This window comes from Canis lupus, chromosome 20 (assembly GCF_003254725.2).
Source record: "Canis lupus dingo isolate Sandy chromosome 20, ASM325472v2, whole genome shotgun sequence".
Lineage (NCBI taxonomy): Eukaryota > Metazoa > Chordata > Mammalia > Carnivora > Canidae > Canis > Canis lupus.
In genome coordinates, this window is record NC_064262.1 from 37,060,773 (window position 1) to 37,079,423 (window position 18,651).

Genomic DNA, 18,651 nt, shown 5'->3' on the forward strand with positions numbered 1-18,651 from the left:
GTGGCCTGGCGGTCTTCCCATTGAGGCAGGAGCTGTCTGGGGAGCCCTCTCCTGAAGCACAGCCTGCCAACTGCAGACCTTGGTTCCTTTTCTGAGCCTGGGAGACCCTGGAGATTGGGGTCAGTTGCTAGATGGGCCCCCTCGTCTAGGCTGAACCTGGACTCCACTTGAGCTGGAGTTCTCCTCGATATCTGACAGCAGGGCTGGCTGAACATGGGGCTGGCATGGCCTTTGCGTGGGCCTGCAGTGATCCACTTGGAAAAGGTCAACCTTCCCTGGACCTCTGCCCCTGGAGGAGCAATCTCATTCTCTCTGGCTTTACTAGTTCTGCCTCTAGAAAATGGGGTGAAGGGCGACCGGGGACGGGAGGTAGAGCAGTGATGGGCAGGTGGGTGCTTTGGGCAGCTGGAAGGTGGGGCCAAGGTCGTGGGAGCTCAGTGTGGATTTTGGCATCCACCAGGCTAAGTGCTGGGAGAGGCTGCAGTGTCCTGGACCTGTCTCAAGTGTTTCTCCGGACCCTCCCTGGGCTTCTGTCCCTCTTCCATGCCCCCCAGCACTGGGGATTTCGGGCTAGCCACCAAGCGCTCCAGGTAAGAGAAGGCAAACCTAGTTGATAATGGAAATGGGCTTTTTATTTTTTTATTAAAGATTTTATTTATTTATTCATGAGAGACAGAAAGAGAGGCAGAGACACAGGCAGAGGGAGAAGCAGGCGCCCCATGGGGAGCCTGATGCAGGACTTGATCTCAGGACCCCAGCATCACACCCTAAACCAAAGGCAGACACTCAATCATTGAGCGACCCAGGTGCCCCAGAAATGGGCTTTCAAAGCCCATTCTCAGGAGGCCCTGGGCTCTTTCCTTGACCCAAGAAGGCCCTGCATGGGAGAGGGTGGGCAGGGAGGGAGAGCAGGGGTGAGGGCGGGATGAGCCTTCTGCCTGATGGAGGCACTCTGGAGACTATGTTAGAGAATGTCTGGGTGGATGGATCAGGGGCAGGTGATTTTTCTCTTTAGCTTCTGCTTCGCAATCTGTAAAGGGGGCGAACACTGCCTACCTCACACGGCTGCGGTGAGAACCGAATGAGCCAGCCCATGAACAGACCCCCAGTCCAGTGCTGCACACATATGAGGTGGGCCACAAGCCCTTGCTCATCCAAAATTGCCTGGGGTTTAGTAGATAGATCCCCAAACACGGTGACTGTACGTCCAGTGCCAGCTGTCTGTGGACCCGTGTCTACAGGCATCTGGGCACACCTTTAAGTCCACGCCTTACCTGGAAGGCCCCCTGGGAGGTATGTGTGTGTATGGGTCTGTTTCCACATGAGGAAAACCATGTCTTGGCAAGGGGGTGGGTGTGGGTGTGGGTCCCTGGGGATCATTTCTCCCGCAGAATTGGGGCTTAGGCGGTCACAGGTAGGGGGCAGTCTGCAGAAGGCTGGTGCTCAGGTGGAGGGAAGAGTGGACAGGCCGAGCTTGGGGAAAAACAGGGCAGTAACAAACACAGACAGGTGACCCCAGAGTGGGTGCGGTTGCTGAGGTCTGTTGGGGTCCTGCCCTGTTGCCTCCTATACCAGAGTGGACCCTCGGGAAAGGGTAGCACTGAGCACGCCCTCCCAGCAAGGTTGGCGACAGCTGCCCAGCCAGGCAGTCCTAGGGCCTCAGAAGAGCTCTGGGGTCCTGCGCTGAGAGGCAGTCCCGCTCATTTGAGGGCAGCATGCATGTAGCCCATCAGGCTATGATCTGCGGGTGTGCTGGTGGGAAAAGCCTAGAAGTCTCTATGCTGTAAACTGTACTTACCTGTTAATGAGCTCATTCACCAGCTAGTGGCCTGGGCGCTCGGTTGTGACTGATATCAGGAAGATGAATTCTCAGCCAGGGTCCCACAGGATGCGTTAGACGAAGGGAGTCCCAGTGTGCAGGCGCAAGCCCCTGCCTGCTTCTCCCCACAGCTACGCCTTCCCAAGGGCACACCCTGGAGGTTTATTTTTCCTATTGAAGAATAGCTTACATTCAGTAAAATGCACCAATCACGACTGCACAACTTGACGGCTTTTATGTAGACAGATACCTGTGTAACAGTGGCCTTGAGCAAGGTTCATCATTCCAGAAAATTCCCTCGCATCCCTTGCCAGTCTATATATCCTACCCCAGAATTAACCACTATTTTGACCTCTATCATCAGAGACTGGTTTCACTGTCCCAGAATATCAAGTAAATATAGTCATACAATATGTTCTTCTTTGGGTCTGGTTTCTTTTGATCACTGTCATGTTATTTAGATTTATTCTTGTTGTTCTGTATATAACATTTGTTCATTCCTCCCTATCACAGGGTAGTACTGCATTATATGGGCATACCACAATTTGTTATCTATTCTTCTGTTGGTGGGCATTTGGGTAGTTTCCAGTGTTTGGCTGTAATGAATAAAAGCACTGTGAATATTCTTGTGCAAGTCTCTGTGTGTGGACATGTTTTTATTCCTGCGGTTTTATTTCTCCACCTGAGTGGAGAAACTGGATCACAGGGTAAGTATGTATTGAACTTTATAAGAAACTGCCAATAGCAATGTATGCAAATTTCAGCTGTTTCTCATCCTTGGAAGTACTTTCTGCTCCAGACCCTCAGGTGCCTCAAAGAGCTCACCTCCTTGCCCCATCTGGAGATGGGTCTGGCTTTAGGAGTGGTAGACATCCTCCAAGGACCCAGAATCCTACTGCCATGGAGGGGTCTGGCTGACGTGGGCAGGTGCAGGCTGCATCCTTTGGGAGGGAGAAGGGAACTTGCATTTGGGAATCACCAACTACAAATCAAGCACCACACGAAGGCTTTAGGTACATGTGCTTATCAAATCCTCTGGTCGCTGGGGTCCTGTCAGGAAGGGCACACGAGACAGCTGCTGTTTGAAGACAACTGGCCCCCCAAGGCTGCCTGTCCCTAGCAGCCCTTCCCCCACCACTATATTGGATCTATCACATAACTCAGCGCAAAGGCGCAGAGAAGGTCTATAATATAGCCTCTCTCCAACCTGCCCACCCCACCCCCCTGCACAGAGGAGGAGCAAGGCCCTGAGAGAGAAGGGATTGTGCCCCCAAAAGTTATACGCAGGCCTGGGCTATGACTCAGATTTCCTCCTTCCTTCTCAGGAGAGGAAATCAAGCCTCCTCCCTTGGAAGGAGGCTTTGTCTATAGCCCTCTGTCATGGAATTAACCCTAGGGAGAGTGTCAACCAGCTGGGAGCACCTCTGGGGGGCAAGGCATACTACAGTCCTGTCTGGGGGCCTCAGTCCAGCCTGCCCAGGCACACAGCAGGTGTCAATAAGAGGAAGGATGGATGAGTGATTTCGTCCTGCTCTCCTGCTTGGAAACGTGCTAGAAAACTCCTTCTCTGAAATATTCACAAGTGTGTTCACAGCTCAATCCTGGATCCTGGAGCCGAAAGAATCTCCAGACATCTTTGAGTGCAGTGCCTGCTTTCAACAGCCCAGGTGCTACTAGCCGCACTTTAAGGATAAAGTAATTGATATCAAGATGTTAAGTGATTGCCTTGGGTTTTGTACTCCAGATCTGACTGGATGAAGACAGTGGAGAGTGAAAATTGAAGGCCTTGGGAGCAAGACCCAGCAGGAATGAAGATCACACATCTCAGGAGCTACAGTAAGTAATGAGAAAATTAGGATTCAATTGGCCACACTTCATTTTGTACAAAGCCACCGGGTAAAGCAAGGTCCATTGGCATCTTCCCTGATTTTGTCTGTATTATGCAGAAACCTCTTTCCTCCCAAATACACCCAGTGCTGACAAACAGGGACCAAATGGGGGCCTAGACGTGGTGTGATGCTTTTGGCTGGGAAGCCCCTCCAGGTCACCGTGAGGCTTTTGTTCAGCAGGGAGATTAAACCGCCCGGTTGTTAGAAGAAGCATCAAGCAAACAAATTAAATGTCCTTGTTAACATTTTATAGATTCACACCAATATGCGAACAGTTATTGTATATAAACTAACCTTAATAAAAAATGGGAAGTGGCAGCATGGGAAGGGGTGGGGAGTGGGACACAAGGTCTGTGACAGGCGGGGACTGTGGTGTCCAATTACAGCAAGCAGGCTGGGTGTGGAAAGGGGACCCCGTGCAGCAGAGGGATTCAGGCTGTTTGCCGGAGCCCCGCAGGTGGCTCTGGGGAGAGACTAGAAGGAACTGCGATCACATCTCCCTTTGCCTTTTCTTCTCCTGGTGGGCTTGAGCTGCCAACTCCTTCCCAAGGACCCCATAGTGAGCAATTTTCACAAACCTCCTAAGTTTGACCCTCCAGGGGGGCCATGACAGGCCTGGAGAATGTTCTATGGCTGAGCTGGCTCTGCTCCCAGCTCTTTCCTGGCTCTTGGGCTGCAAGCAGCCGGAGATAGGAGCCCTTGGCCAGCATAGGGAGACCTGGTGTCCTGGTTTAAATGCCAGTCCCTCAGCCCTAACCTGACCCCAGGTCTTAGAATTTGCCTCTCTGGGGTGAATCCTGGGTGACTGCTTCTTTTCAATGTGCTACCCAGAGCCAATGGGTAGAAGACTGCAAGGGATGAGACTAAATGCCCTATTGAAGACATGCATGTTAAAATAAAAGTGTGTGGGCAGCCTGGGTGGCTCAGCGGTTTAGCGCCGCCTTCAGTCCAGGTCGTGATCCTGGAGACCCGGGATCGAGTCCCACGTCAGGCTCCCTGCATGGAGCCTGCTTCTCCCTCTGCCTGTGTCTCTGCCTCTCTCTGTGTGTGTCTCTCATGATTAAATAAATAAAATCTTAAAAAAAATAAAAGTGTGTGTGTATATTTATATATTTACATGTATAAGTAGGTGTGCATGTGTATATATATATATATACTTTTTGGTATATATGACTGTTAATGAAGCATTTATTGTATATCAAATATATTTAATACATGTTATATAAGTATCATATGTTATACTATATGTTATATAATTACTTTGTACTTTCATTTACACTTTATGTATTTCATTACATGTACATATTCATTTACTATCACATTAAATTTTAATATATAGTGTATTTTCATAAATATGTCATATTACTAATTAATAATTATTTGTTCATAGTAGCCCTATGCTGGGAAGAACCCAAATGCCTATCAACAAGGGAACGGATGGGGGCGTGCCAACAGGTCGACGGCTATGAACTTTGGGTCCAAGACTTGCCAGCCACGGCCCCCGGACAAGGGCAGCTTCCCGCTGGATCACTTCGGGGCCTCGGGTGCTGCGTGTCCTGGGGCGCCGTGCGGCCGGGTGGACCGTGGCGTCCGCCGGCGGTGCAGGTGAATGCAAAAGCTTCAAGGAGAAGTTTATGAAGTGTCTCCGTGACAACAAATTTGAAAATGCTTTGTGCAGAAAGGAATCAAAGGCCTATTTAGAATGCAGAATGGAGGGGATCCCTGGGTGGCGCAGCGGTTTGGCACCTGCCTTTGGCCCAGGGCTCGATCCTGGAGACCCGGGATCGAATCCCACGTCGGGCTCCCGGTGCATGGAGCCTGCTTCTCCCTCCTTCTCCTGTGTCTCTGCCTGTCTCTCTCTCTCTGTGACTATCATAAATAGAATGCAGAATGGAGAGGCAGCTGATGGCCCAAGAACCACTGGAAAAACTGGGATTTGGAGATTTGACCGATGGAAAACCAAAGGCAGAAACCAACTCTTGATGGAGAGAAGACCCCCTGCTCCAGGTGGTCCAGAATGGAGCATGTCGACAGTTTACAGTTAGGTGCTGTGATGGAGAGGATTCCGGAATGCCCTCCTTGACAGACACATCTTGACTTTTTTTTTTTTTAATGTGACACATCTTGACTTGATGTTTCCCAGGTTATTTTGAAAACTGACTGGCTTTTAGATCTCATTTCCCCCCAACAGCATTAGGTTTTATCTTTACATGGTGTGTGGCTGAGTTCCTGAGGAGACCATGGTGGGCGGGAGGTGGGAGTGCAGAGTCGCGGCTGCTTGGTGTAGGGACACGCGGTGTACATGACACGTGTGGTACTGTGTGTAGCTTCTCAGTGCTGGTGTGCTGTGTGCTGTCGGCTCCGGCCTCTGCCACAGATGCAGACATTGCCAGAAATCAAGCCTTTCCCTGGCAAACTGGTTTCCTTTTTGTGGTCTTGTGTGCTGGTTCATTTCCAGTTTTTGAACAAAATACAGAATATGAACTTGGAAAGGAAAACAAACAAACAACAAACAAACAAAACCCCAAGGGAATGGATAAACAAATTGTGGTATATCCATACAAGGAATACTACTCACCAAGAAAAAGGAATCAGCTCTTATTATGAAAGGATCTCAAAATGATGCTATTTTAGAGAAGACGGCAAAAAAAGAGTACCTATTATATAATTCCATTTATATAAGATTCTAGCAATTGCAAACTAATCTGTAGTTTATAAAAGCAGACCAGGGCGCCTGGGTGGCTCAGTGGTTGAGCATCTGCCTTTGGCTCAGGTTGTGATTCCAGGGTCCTGGGATCAAGTCCTGCCTGGGGCTCCCTGCATGGAGCCTGCTTCTCCCTCTGCCCGTGTCTCTGCCTCTCTCTCTGTGTCTCTCACGAATAAATAAATAAATAATCAAAAAAAAAAAAAAAAGGCAGACCAGTGACTACCTGTGGGTGGGGTGGAGGGAGGGAAAGATTGCAAAGAGATGTGAAGACACTTTCTGAGGTGATGAAAATCTTTGTTTTCTTTATTGTACTGACGGTTTCATAGTTATAGTTGTATGTCAAAACTAATCAAGTTCTACAGTTAAGTATGTGTAATTTATTGTATATCTTCATATACTTTGGCAATATAAAAATGTGATTTTCAATCACATTCCTTTCTTTAACAATATCACGGATATCATAGTTTTTTTAATGTCATCATTATATAATCATTTAATGTAATATTTTTGAGGGGCATAATGGTTAGATCCTTTGATAAATAAAATCAAAATTATTTAAAAGTAGTATTTTCTCATCTTCCTTTTAAAGTTTCTATATTTACCATGTGTTTTATAATTTATGTGATATTTTACTAGAATAGTATATATGTATAAAATAATGATTTAAACATTAGTAAACACACTAAAGGATATGTACTCAAAATGTCACTTAGTGGAGGCACAATATTTTGAAGAGCAGTATAAAAAGGAGCAGCTGAACTTCTATTCCTTGGGCATCCTATATGCTTGAAATAATATTATTTACCAAAAACAAAGGAGTGGTTGAATAGTAGAGAGTGAAGAAAAGGAATCATCTGGGCACCTGGCTGACTCAGTCAGTAAGAGCATGTGACTCCATCTCAGGGTCATGAGTTCAAGGTTCATGTTGGGCATGGAGCCTACTTAAAAATAAATAAATAAAATAAAAAGGAATCATCTTCTGATACACCTAACAATATGGGTAAATCTTAAAAACAGACACAAAAGAATACTACTCTATGATGAATTAAAATTATTTATTTATTATATATTTGAGAGAGAGAGAAAGAGCACGAGCAGGGTGGGAGGGGCAGAGGGACAGAGGGACAGGAAGAAGCGGATTCCCTGCTGAGCAGAGACCCCACTGACACTGGGCTCCATCCCAGGACTCTGAGATCACAACCTGAGCTGAAGGCAGACACTTAACTGACTGAGCCACCCAGGCGCTCCTATAATGAATTTTTAAAAAACAGACAAAACTTATCTATGGAGATAGAAATCAGGTAAGTGGTTGCCGGTGTGCAGGGGGAGTCCCTGGAAGGGGAGGAGAGGAACTTTCTGGGGTGATGGAATGTTCCGTATCTTGATTGTGTTGGTGGTCACCCTTGTCAGCACTCAGAGAAATGTACACCTATAAAATGAGAGCATTTTATTGTATGCAAATTATACCTAAAAAAATAAAAAGAGAGAGAGAGAGTATTGTGAACAACCTCACTGGCTGCCTAAGCAATGCACCCCTTGGGCCACATTGACCCAAGGGTTACCAGTTTCTGCCCTCTGTGACAGTCACTATAGATTTATCTCATAAATTTTTTAAAATATTTTATTTTTTTATTCATGAGAGACAGATACATAGGCAGAGGGAGAAGCAGGCTCCATGCAAGAAGCCGGATGCAGGACTTGATCCTGGGACCCTGGGATCACAACCTGAGGCAAAGGCAGGTGCTCAACCACTGAGCCATCCAGGTGCCCCATAAATTTTTTTTTCTAGGGAAACTTTATGTTCAACGTGGAGCTTGAACTCACAACCGCGAGATCAAGAGTCACATGCTCTACTGACACAGCTGGCCAGGTGCCCCCTCATACTATTTTTTAATTGAGGTCTTAGTCACATACTATAAAACTCACCCCTTAAAAGTGTACAATTTTGTATTTTTTAGTATATCGTGAAGTTGTGCGGCCATGGCCATATCTAATTTTAGAACATTTCACCACTCCAAAGAAGAACCTCAGTGCTGTTGCCCTTGCATTGCTGAGTATCCTTGGTCACCTGTTTGGTACCTGTGAGCTCTTGTTAGCAGATGAGAAATTGAAGGTGTAAAAATGCATAGCCCGATAATATAAAATGGAGAACATTATGACCATTAATTTGTTTTTCCTCCGTCAATTGAGAAAAGAGGGGTGTGGAGGCAGAGAGGGCCCTCCCTGGGAATGAGCCCGGCATGGCCCTGGGCTTGTGGCACTCAAGGTTGGAAAATGGCGTCTGGGGCCTGTGCCTTTCCCAAGATAGGCAACTGGGGAAAACAAGCTAAGTGACTTAGGTAGACAGAGAAAGGAATGGAGAGATGTTGAGAGGTCTCCCAGAGAAGTGGCTTTGGGACAAGGCCAATGATTTCTCATAATTCGGTTGTTTACAGTTTGCAAAGAATATTTACAAACATTATGTCCTTGGATTCTCAGGACCCAGGTAGACAGGTGGCTTCTCCATTTGATAGAGATAAGGGAACTGAGACCCAGAGATGTGAAGGCTCCCATAAAGAAGGTCCTATAAAGAAGCAATGATTAAATCTGGACTCGACCCAAGCCCGTGACCTTTTCCATTCCAACACAGGATAGAAGAGAGGGATGGATGCCTGGCGGGGTCATCTGTAGGAGCTAAGACAAGTGAGGTGGAGCAGGGCAGATGTTAGGGGAGCACATGTCCGTGGCCTGTGCCCCCAAGGCAGCAGGGCTAGCAAGCGGACCAGGCCTCTGTGGAGAGTGGCATGATGTGAGCAGTGACTTGTTGGTGGTAATCACTTGATCACTTGGGTAATTAGCCACAGGGAGTCATTATGTGACTTGTCTCACTTGGGCTGATTAAAGGGAGCTGGCTGCCCAGTAGCAATGGAGGACTGCTGATTGCTGACAGCAGGGCCTGGCAGGCTTCAGAACTTAATTAAGTTTTTCTGGGGTTGAAAACAGCCCCTAGCCCTGGCTGAGGGCTCTACTGGTTCCTAAGGTCTGGGCCTGGTCCTCCTGTTCTCATCCAGAACGAGGTACTGGGCGGATATACCACTGCAGCGAGCAGGCCTACCCACAGGGATAGGGCGTTCATACGGGATGGTTAAACACTCACCCCTTGGTCAGCGAGGATAGGGAGTATAACCTCTACCCCACAGAACTGGTAGGAAATAGAGACAGCGTTGGGAACGGCCAAGGTGCCTCATGGTGAGCCAAGCTCCTGTCTTAGATGCCGCCAGCTGACCAGGAGACACCCTCTCCTCCACCCACTGCCTGGCAGTGGGCTAGCTTCATCTCTGCCCTCAGGGGGCCTGATAGCTTTCTGTGGGATTAGATAAGGTGACAACCCAAACAAAAGACAGACACAGATTAAATTATAAATGCTAATTATGAAGAAACAATTAGGAGGGAGGAAAGGAAGGGGGGAGGTTGAGAGAAAGAGAGAGAGAGAGAGAATCTGTTTATGTGGGATAGGTAGGGACATTCTTCTCTGAGGGGACTACCTTGTTATACAGATACTGGAACAATGTGAAGGTACCAGGCATGTGAAGGTAGGTGTGGGAGGGCAAATGTACCAGGCATTGGGAACAGTGTGTGCAAAGGCTCTGTGGTGGGTAGAAGGCCCTGGGAGGCTTTGAGGCAGGAGTGTGCCATGGCCAGAAGTCAGTTTTCTCTGTGCTCTTCTGGGGGCATGACTCTCACCTGAATTTCCAAGCAGCAGGAACTGGCATACCCAGTTTGTGGCCTAGCTCTGCCTCTCCCTAAGAGCGGCCTGGAACTTTCCCAGTTTGCTCTTTGGCCACAAGGGAACATCACGATCTACCTTGAGGGATGGTACAAGGGTTAAAGGAGATTTCTTGTGTGTGTATCCACACCCACACCTACACCAGCCAGGCACAAGGCAGACTCTCAAATGGCAGGTTTTTAAATCCCCTCCCCCGCCCCGCCCCCATGAAGATTCCTTTAAATCTCCACTCTTCCTCCTCCTCAGGGGTCATGAAGTAGAGGGAGGTTGGTGTCAACAAGGAATCTGGTTTCTGAGTTTTAAAATATTTGAATAAATTGAAAGATAGCACATGTCCCAGTTGGGGAAAATGACATATTATGGAGTATTTGATCTATTTAAAGTAATTCATAGGTTTAATGCAATTCTGTGCAAAAACATTTTTCCTGAACTAAAAATATCGGTAACAACAGGTGACATTTACTGAGCATTTACTATGTGTCTAGCATTGAGCTTGTGAGGCAGGTGTTACTCTTACCCCCATTTTATATATTCCCTAGGCCTAGACGGAACAAGTAACTTGCTAAGGTAATGGGGGTGGTAAGAATTGGACCTGGATGCTCCCATCTTCAAAGCCAGCATTCTTACTCCCTGTATGTTTACTAGAATATGTATGGTCACAGGAAACTGGTGTGGTTACCAAGTGATATTCTGAATAACAGGAAGCTCTGTGAAAGGCAAGATAGCCCTGTTAGATGTTAGAACCTATTCTAAAGAACCAATATTTGGATCTGTATGGTATCTGCTCCAACTGAGGTCAGTGAAAAGAATTGGAGAAACAGATCGACCGGAATCAAAAGCCTACTGTAAAAATAGATCTTACTAAAAAAAAGCAGGGGAAAAATTATTTAATAAATGATGATTGCATAAGAAATAAAAACTGGTGATGCTGGTGGTGAGTTAAATCCATATTTTATTCCACACAGGAAAATAAACTTGGGATGGATAATCATCAAAGAATTAAGTGTAAAGTGAAATTGCAGAAAATTAGCAGAAGGGACACCTGGGTGGTTCAGCAGTTGAGTGTCTGCCTTTGGCTCAGGGAGTGATCCCAGAGTCTCGGGATTGAGTCCCACACTGGGCTTCCTGCATGGAGCCTGTTTCTCCCTCTGCCTGTGTCTCTGCCTCTCTCCCCCTCTGTCTCTCATGAATAAATAAATAAGATCTTAAAAAAAAAAAAAAAAAAAGAAAAGAAAAGCAGCAGAAAATAGACCATCAGATGGGTCGAAGAAAGCTCGTTTTGTCAGCATTCGAGCGATAAAATCACAAAGGACTAGAATGACAGATTGAACATTAAAATAAGACAAAAAAGACCAACAGACTGGGAAATATCTGCATCATTGATGACACAGGAATAATACAGATGATACAGAAAAATACTTATTCAAAGTCAGAGGAGCTTCAAGTCCCCAGCAGGTGAATGGATATCAACAACCATTCGCAGAAAGGGGAATAGACAGTAAATGATGGAAAAACACTCATTTTTAAAGTCATCTAAGAGAGGTTAAAGTAACCTCAAACTACTCACAGACACTAGTAAAGTAGGAGGGGAAAAAAGATGGTTCCCTCTGCTTAGAGATGTGTCTCACACCTCTCTACAATCGTTCCTGGGAGGCAGCAGCATGAGCCAGGCAGAGCTTTAGGGCAGGTCCTCCCGCACCGCGGAGCAAGACCCCTCTGCCTTCCGCCTGGTAACTCAACTGCCAGGAATTTGCCCTGAGTGCAGAATTAAAGGACATATTAGCAGACGATGGTGAAGAACCCAAACATACCCTATCACGAGACTGAATAAATAAACGCACGAGGATACCCGCACATCTTCAGAATGGATCAAGCGAAGGGAAGAAAACGCGAAGGGATAGCATAGTAGCAAACACAAAAGAAAACTGTGTGGTTGGTTGCAACTATGTAAAGACACGTATATAGGTGGGAGGTTTTACGGCTTCCGCAGTGGTTATGGATACTTTGTACATTTTTTCTTTTCTCTGGTTGTCACGTTGTCTTTAAGTGGTGGCCAAAAAAAAAAAAAAAAAAAAAAATCTGGATTCAAATTCGGCCAGCAGCGTAACTCGGGGCAAGTTCGGCCGGAGAGCGGGTCGTGTTCCCCCGCGCGGTGGTGCCGAGGTCGCCGAGGTCGCTGGGGAGCCGCTGAGCCCGCGCTGGCACCTCGGACCTCGCCTCCCTCGCGAAAGGCGGGAGCCATCGGCGCCGGGGGCCGGGAGCGCCGGGCCCTCGCGGGGTCTCCCATCCCGAGGGGCGGGCGGGCGTCCCGCGGACCTCGCGGGGGCGGGGCCGGGCTCCGAAAACCCAGAGCGCCCGCAGCCGCCTCGGGCCCCCGGCGCCCCCGCCCCGCCCGGCCCGGCCCGGCCCGGCCGCCGTCTTGCGCCCCCTCGCTGCGGCCCCGGGCGGCGGGCGCACTCGCATCTGCGGGCGCCTCCCGCGGAGGCCGGGGCTCCGCGCCGCCCGTTCCCCCGCTCATGCCGCCTTGCCCGGGGCGGTCACGTGCGGACGGCAGCGGCGCGGCCGCCCCGAGCCTCGGGGAACGGGGGGCGGACCGGTGGGCGCTGGGGCCGCGGGGCGCGCGCGTCTCCCTGGCCGGGCCCGTCCGCGCCGTCGGGGGCCCCGCAGGCGCCGCCGCGTGCCCTGCGCCACGGCCTCGGGGGCTCGGCGGCAGTTGGGGCTCGGGGCGCGGGGGCGGGCGCGGGGGGGCGGCTGGCGGGCCGGGGGGGCGGCCGGCGGGCCGGGGGCACACGCGCGGCGCGAGGGGCGCGGGCTGCCGGGAGAGCGCGGGTGGGGGGGCGCGGGCGCATGCGCGGTGCGCCCGTGCCATATTGGAATGAGTCGGAGCGCGGAGCGCCGCCGCCGCCGCCGCCGCCGCCGCCTCCGCCGGAGCGCGGGTGGAGGGGGGCGGGGAGAGCTGCCGGCCGCCCGCTCCGCGAGCCCAGCAGGAAGGAGGGCGCGCGCGGGCGGGCGCGGGCGGCGCGAGCGGAGAAAGCGCCCGCGCGGGGAAGCGAAAAGAAGGAAAGAAAGAAAGAAAAGGAGCGCGAGAAGGGGGAAAAGCCAGCGGTCGAGCGAGGGCGCGCGCGAAAACTCCCGGCAGGTAAAAAAGCGGGGCGGCCAGCTGGGCCTTCCCGCGCGCGGCGGCCTGGAGGGGCGGCGGCGGCGGCGGGCGGCGGCGGGCGGCGGGGGGCGGCGGCGGGGGGCGGCGCGGCGCCCCTCCCCTCCCCGCCCGTCCCCTTCCCTCCGAGGCGGGCCGCGCAACTTTGCGAGCGGAGAGCGGCCGGGGCCGGGGCCGGCGGGCGGCGGGCGGCGGGCGCGCGGGCGGAGGCGCCAACGGGCGGCGGCGGCGGCGGCACGTTGGGGCGGGGGCGGGGCGGGGGGAGCGCGGCGCCCGCGCGCGGCCTCGCGCGCCCCCGCGGCCGCGGCCCCGGCCCCGGCCCCGGCCCCGGCCCCGGCCCCGGCCCCGCGCACCGGCCGGCCGGGCTGCAGGAGCGCGCCTGGGCGCCTCGGCGCGGCGGAGAGCGGCCCCGGGCGGCGGGCGGCGGCGGCGCGGTGCGCGGCGGCCCCGCGGGCGTGAAAGGGAAGTGGCGGGGCGGCGGTGCCGGAGGCGCCCAAGTTCCCCGCCGCGCGCCCCTCCCCGCGCTCCCGCCCGCCGAGCCCCCGCGGACCCGCCCCCCGGGCTCGCTCCGGGGCCCGGGCGCGAACCCGCAGCGGGGCCGGGGGCCCGGGGGCCGGGGTTCCGGGGCCGCGGGCCGCGGTGGGGGGGGCGCGCGCTGCCCGCGCCGCGGTGCGAACTTCGGAGGCCCGAGGTGGCCTCTGCGCCGCGGGCGGAGCGGGGAGCGGGGAGCGGGCAGCGGGCAGCGGGGAGCGGGGAGCGGCCGCCGCAACCGGTGGCTTGGGGCCTCCCCGGAGCGGCGCGCCCGCGGGCCGTGGGCTCGCCCGACCCCGGCCGGACCCGCGCGCCCCGAGCCGCGCGCCCCGGAGGGCCGTGACCGTTTCGATTTCTGTTCCCAAGTCTCGGTTCAAGCCGCGAAGAGGAGGCTGCGGAGAGCGCGAGCAGAGAGCGCCGAGAAGCAAGGCCTGCTCTGCCGGGGAGCAGAAACGCCTTGTGAGAACCAGAAATAAATTCCCGCGGAAAGGATGTATGTTAAGTTTCCAGCGAGATGTCAGCTAGCCGTTCCCCGGGGTCTGGACCTAAGCCGCGAGGCACGGGTCCACCCGCTCGCAAGTCCTGTTCCGCGCAGAGAGTTGGCTAGGACACCCCGGCCAGAGACCAGGTTTTTTATTTAGCGCACGCGCGCGCGCGCGTGTGTGTGTGTGTGTGTGTGTGTGTGTGTGTGTTGGGGGCTTATTCCCAGCGGGTCACTCTAAGCCCTGCTGCTGGTGAACGGCCCCAAGCGATGTCTCCACGAGTCTTAACTTAGTGACATAGTTTTGAGAACCAAGTAACCATCCAAGGGATTTGAAAGGAACTGAGATGCATTTTTGCCCCTCCCTGCAGTATACCTTTTCCTCCTTGGAAGCACATTTGAGAGATGTCACACCCGACTGAATCGCAGGACAAATGCCTGCCTGAAAATGTAATTGATCATTTGCCAGCTGTCCTGAGAAGAGGAAAATGAGCGTGTCTTTGTGTGTACGCTTTGGGGGCCGTTGGCCTGGTAGTTTGAGGAGTGTGTTGAATCCTTCTCTGCCTTAGGTAGATCCAGAGTTCATATTTGTTTACAGTGTCACAAAAGTAACGGCCTGGTGGAAACGGGAGTGGCTCAAGATCAGGAAACCCTTCTGTTGCTACTGTTGTCATTGACTAGCTGCCTTATCTCCATAGGGTTCTTAGCCTTAAAGATTTGGTTTTCCTTATTTGCAAAATCAGAGAGTGAGTAGTAGATGATCTTTCTGCAGGCTTTCAGATCTCAATTTGGCAACTTTTTAAAATGAGAGATTAAAAAAAACAAAAACACCGCAGTCTATTTTGACAGGTTCTACATAAAAGTGTTCACAATAAATATACGTCTTTATTAAAATACATTTGGAAAAATCTTATTTGCTACGTCTAGTATTTATGTCACTTATTTGAACAAAGGCATTTATGAATGTATTTCAGTGTGTTTTAAAAATTATGTATATATTTTGTATTTGAGGTCTGATTTACAATAAGACCTTAAATGACTTATATGGCCCAATAACCACACTCAGACCAAGATACAGCATTTTCAGCCTCCCAAAGGGCTCCCTTTACATTTCTCTTGTTCAGTAAACGCCTCTCCCCTCCCCAGGGTGACTTTTGCTTCACAACAGGACCCTTTTGAGGGTGAAGGGCAGTAGTAAGCTGAGGGACAACAGGTGTGTAAACCTGGGGTTATGGTCATTTTTGCCATGACCCTAAATGCTTTTATAACGGTTTTTACTACCTGGAATTCTAAGACTTCTTAGCCAGAAGGCCACTTACCCAGCTGAGACTTTGCAGGGCTTTGCAGGTTTGGATCTGTGGTTGTTGGGCATCCTTGTGGTCACGGGCCTAGTATTGATGTGTTACTTCCCATTATTGGAATACTGGTGTATTTCCAGATAGTAGATTTGGAAGGATGGATCATGAACTTTCCCAACAAGTCAGTGTTTAGGGTTTTAGTAGATGAATCAGTTCCTTAAAGCCTAGAATTTGCTGAGAAAATTGAATGAAAATTGATTTTTTAAAGTTCAGTGAATTAAAGAATGTGGGCATAAAGCTTTAACAACCATTTAAATGACAGCAATTAACTTGATTTATATATGCAGGATATTCGCCTGGTTTATCAAGTCATTAAAGCTCTAGTGATGAAAGCAAAAACAAAAGGTAACTAAAAATTATGTCAGGTGCGATTAATTTTTTTTATTTCAACCTGATTAGGATACCTTTTTATATTAGCCCTCTAAAAAGATTTTTTTTTTTTAATATTCACTACTGAAAGGAAGTACTTGGAGCGATTTGCTTATTCTCCCCAAATACCTTTTAATGTATTCCTGTACATTTTCTGGTTTCTGCTCCTAAAGGAGTTAGAAATTGTAAGTGAATTCTTGGTAATTCTTCACACTGGCCTGTGTTTTTACTGCAAGGACGTCTGTGATGTAAAGTTAGGAACTGTCTAAGGCCCGTGGTAGGGATTTATGGGGGCATAGTCCACAAAGTTCAAAGATTTTCCTTTGTGAAATGGATTCTGCTGAATAATTCTGTTTTCTATGACTAAGCCAGTCAGTTGACTAGCCAACAATTAAGCTGGATTTGGTTACTGTACTCCCAAGATTCACAGCATCGTTTGCTAAGACAGTAATCCATCACTTAGCGATGATTGATCCACTGGTTTTGTGTGGTGTGTGTGTGTGTGTGTGTGTGCGCGCGCATCTTTTTAGGTTTCTTAGTTTTTGTGGTATCAGATATTTAACTTAAAATTTATTGAATTTTGAGAGATGCAACTAAAGGTACAAAATGAGAAGCAAGATACCTATAAAAAGGCATTTCTTCTTTTGATATTTGTTTCTTTGAAAATTTTGATTTTTCTCTTTAAAAATGCTTTTCCTATCCATAACCTTGCTGCTTCGGTAGAGTACTTTTGCTTTCTCAGTGGTCACTAGACTGGGCTTAGCTACAGAATGGGGGTGTGGATGCACATTATCATTTGACTCTGAAGTCTATAGAACAGGTGAACTATCTAAACTTCATTGACCTTTTTGTTAAAACTTCATGTTAATGTTTAAAAAACGACTACAAAGCAGAAAATAGACCATTATCTTAGCAGGTATTTTGAATGCAAAATATATATATATATATATTTTTTTTTTCAAAATATATATTTTTAAAAGATTTTATTTATTTATTTATGATAGAGAGAGGCAGAGACACAGGCAGAGGGAGAAGCAGGCTCCATGCAGGGACCCTCACGTGGAATTCGATTCCCGGACTCCAGGATCATGCCCTGGGCTGAAGGCGGTGCTAAACCACTGAGCCACCCAGGGATTCCCGCCAAATACTTTTATATTAAAAATTTTCTAATAATTTCCTAAAACTTTACTGTCTGGAATTATTTGGCTGTTAACCAATATTTTGGAATGATTTAAATGAGAATAAAAAAACATATAATCAGTAAATGGTATAATTTTATTATTACAGGGTAGTTTTAGTAATTTTTATTATCTAACTGGGATGTTTTGTAATTGAAATAAATATTTCTTTTTATACATAGTTGCTAAATTGGATGAAAGTCCCTAAGGATTTTGTTACTAGGGAGATTTTGAACCATTAGACTTGAGGGAGCAGGATTTCGACGTGACTTTTTTCAAGTGGTACTAGCACTATTGGAAAATGATTTAAAATTAAAAGTATGTGATCAGGTTGTTGCAAGTTCATCTTAAAATTTTACAAAAGTGGGAGAGAGGATAAAAACAAAGAAGTATTAATAGAAAAACTATGACTTCACTGCAGAAGTTTTAACAAGTTTGACTGTAAACCTTTGCCTTTAACTCAGAGGCACCTGAAGATTTGTATATAATTAATTTCTAGTCTCTTATTCAAGTGGATGTTTTTGACTGTATTCGGGTCTCTTAATCTTTAGATGATCACTCAAGGACATAATTACGAAGCAAACATGTAGACTGTATGTTGTGCTAAAAGGTACTAAGTTTCAAACTTTGTGGTTTGATAGTTGGTAATTTCAGAGTCAAGCATTTGACTGTGCAGGTAGAGGCTATGAGGTGGCGTTTCTAATAGGTTACAGTGCTGCATGCAGGTTCCTTTTTGACATTTGCTTAATTTGGAGGAAGGTTAGTTGTTAAACTCATTTGGGGTCGATAGGGCAGTTGAGAGTATCTGTTTGGGAAAGTTGGTTCTGGTCAGAGACAACGTTTGGAGAGGGTCTTAGATGAGAGGTCGTTTGTCTGCAGTTGGAAGTGCATGACAGTCATATATTTGGAATGACAACATGAGATGAGTGGAGAAATTTAGCAATTATTAAAATGCCTCAAGAGTTTTTCCTGCTGACAATCAATTTGAAGTGTTAACCAACAAGTATTTTGATTTTTTAAAAAAAGATTTAATTTATTCATGAGAGACACACAGAGAGAGGCAGAAACATAGGCAGAGGGAGAAGAAGGCTCCTGTGGGGAGCCAGAGGCATAACTCGATTCCAGGACTCTGGGATCATGGTCTGAGGCAAAGGCAGATGCTCAACCACTGAGCCCCTAACCAGGTGCCCCTAACAAGTATTTTGATTTGAATTCCAAATTGTTGCTATTATTATTATTATTATTATTATTTACCCTTAATAGTTTTTAAAAGATATTTGAGGTGGCTGCCATGTAATATCTACTGGGTCGTAAGGCTACCTGTGAGTTGCTGCTAGTGTTTCACTCTTTTCACATTAATTTGCTGCCCAGGTAGAGTGCTTTCTGGTCTTGGAGT

General features: G+C 48.9%; 1 protein-coding gene across 13 annotated transcripts in view; it reads left to right on the forward strand.

Moving 5' to 3' along the window:
* Nucleotides 1-13,063: 13,063 nt before the first annotated feature.
* The window catches only part of SFMBT1 (Scm like with four mbt domains 1), a 126,117-nt gene continuing 120,529 nt past the window's right edge, over nucleotides 13,064-18,651 (forward strand). For 4 of the 13 annotated variants that reach the window (XR_007404162.1, XR_007404161.1, XM_025456159.3 and 1 more), the window contains exon 1: nucleotides 14,198-14,362. The gene's annotated coding sequence lies outside the window, so the exon portion shown is untranslated. The other 9 variants (XM_049097845.1, XM_025456157.3, XM_025456155.3 and 6 more) reach the window with 9 other exon arrangements.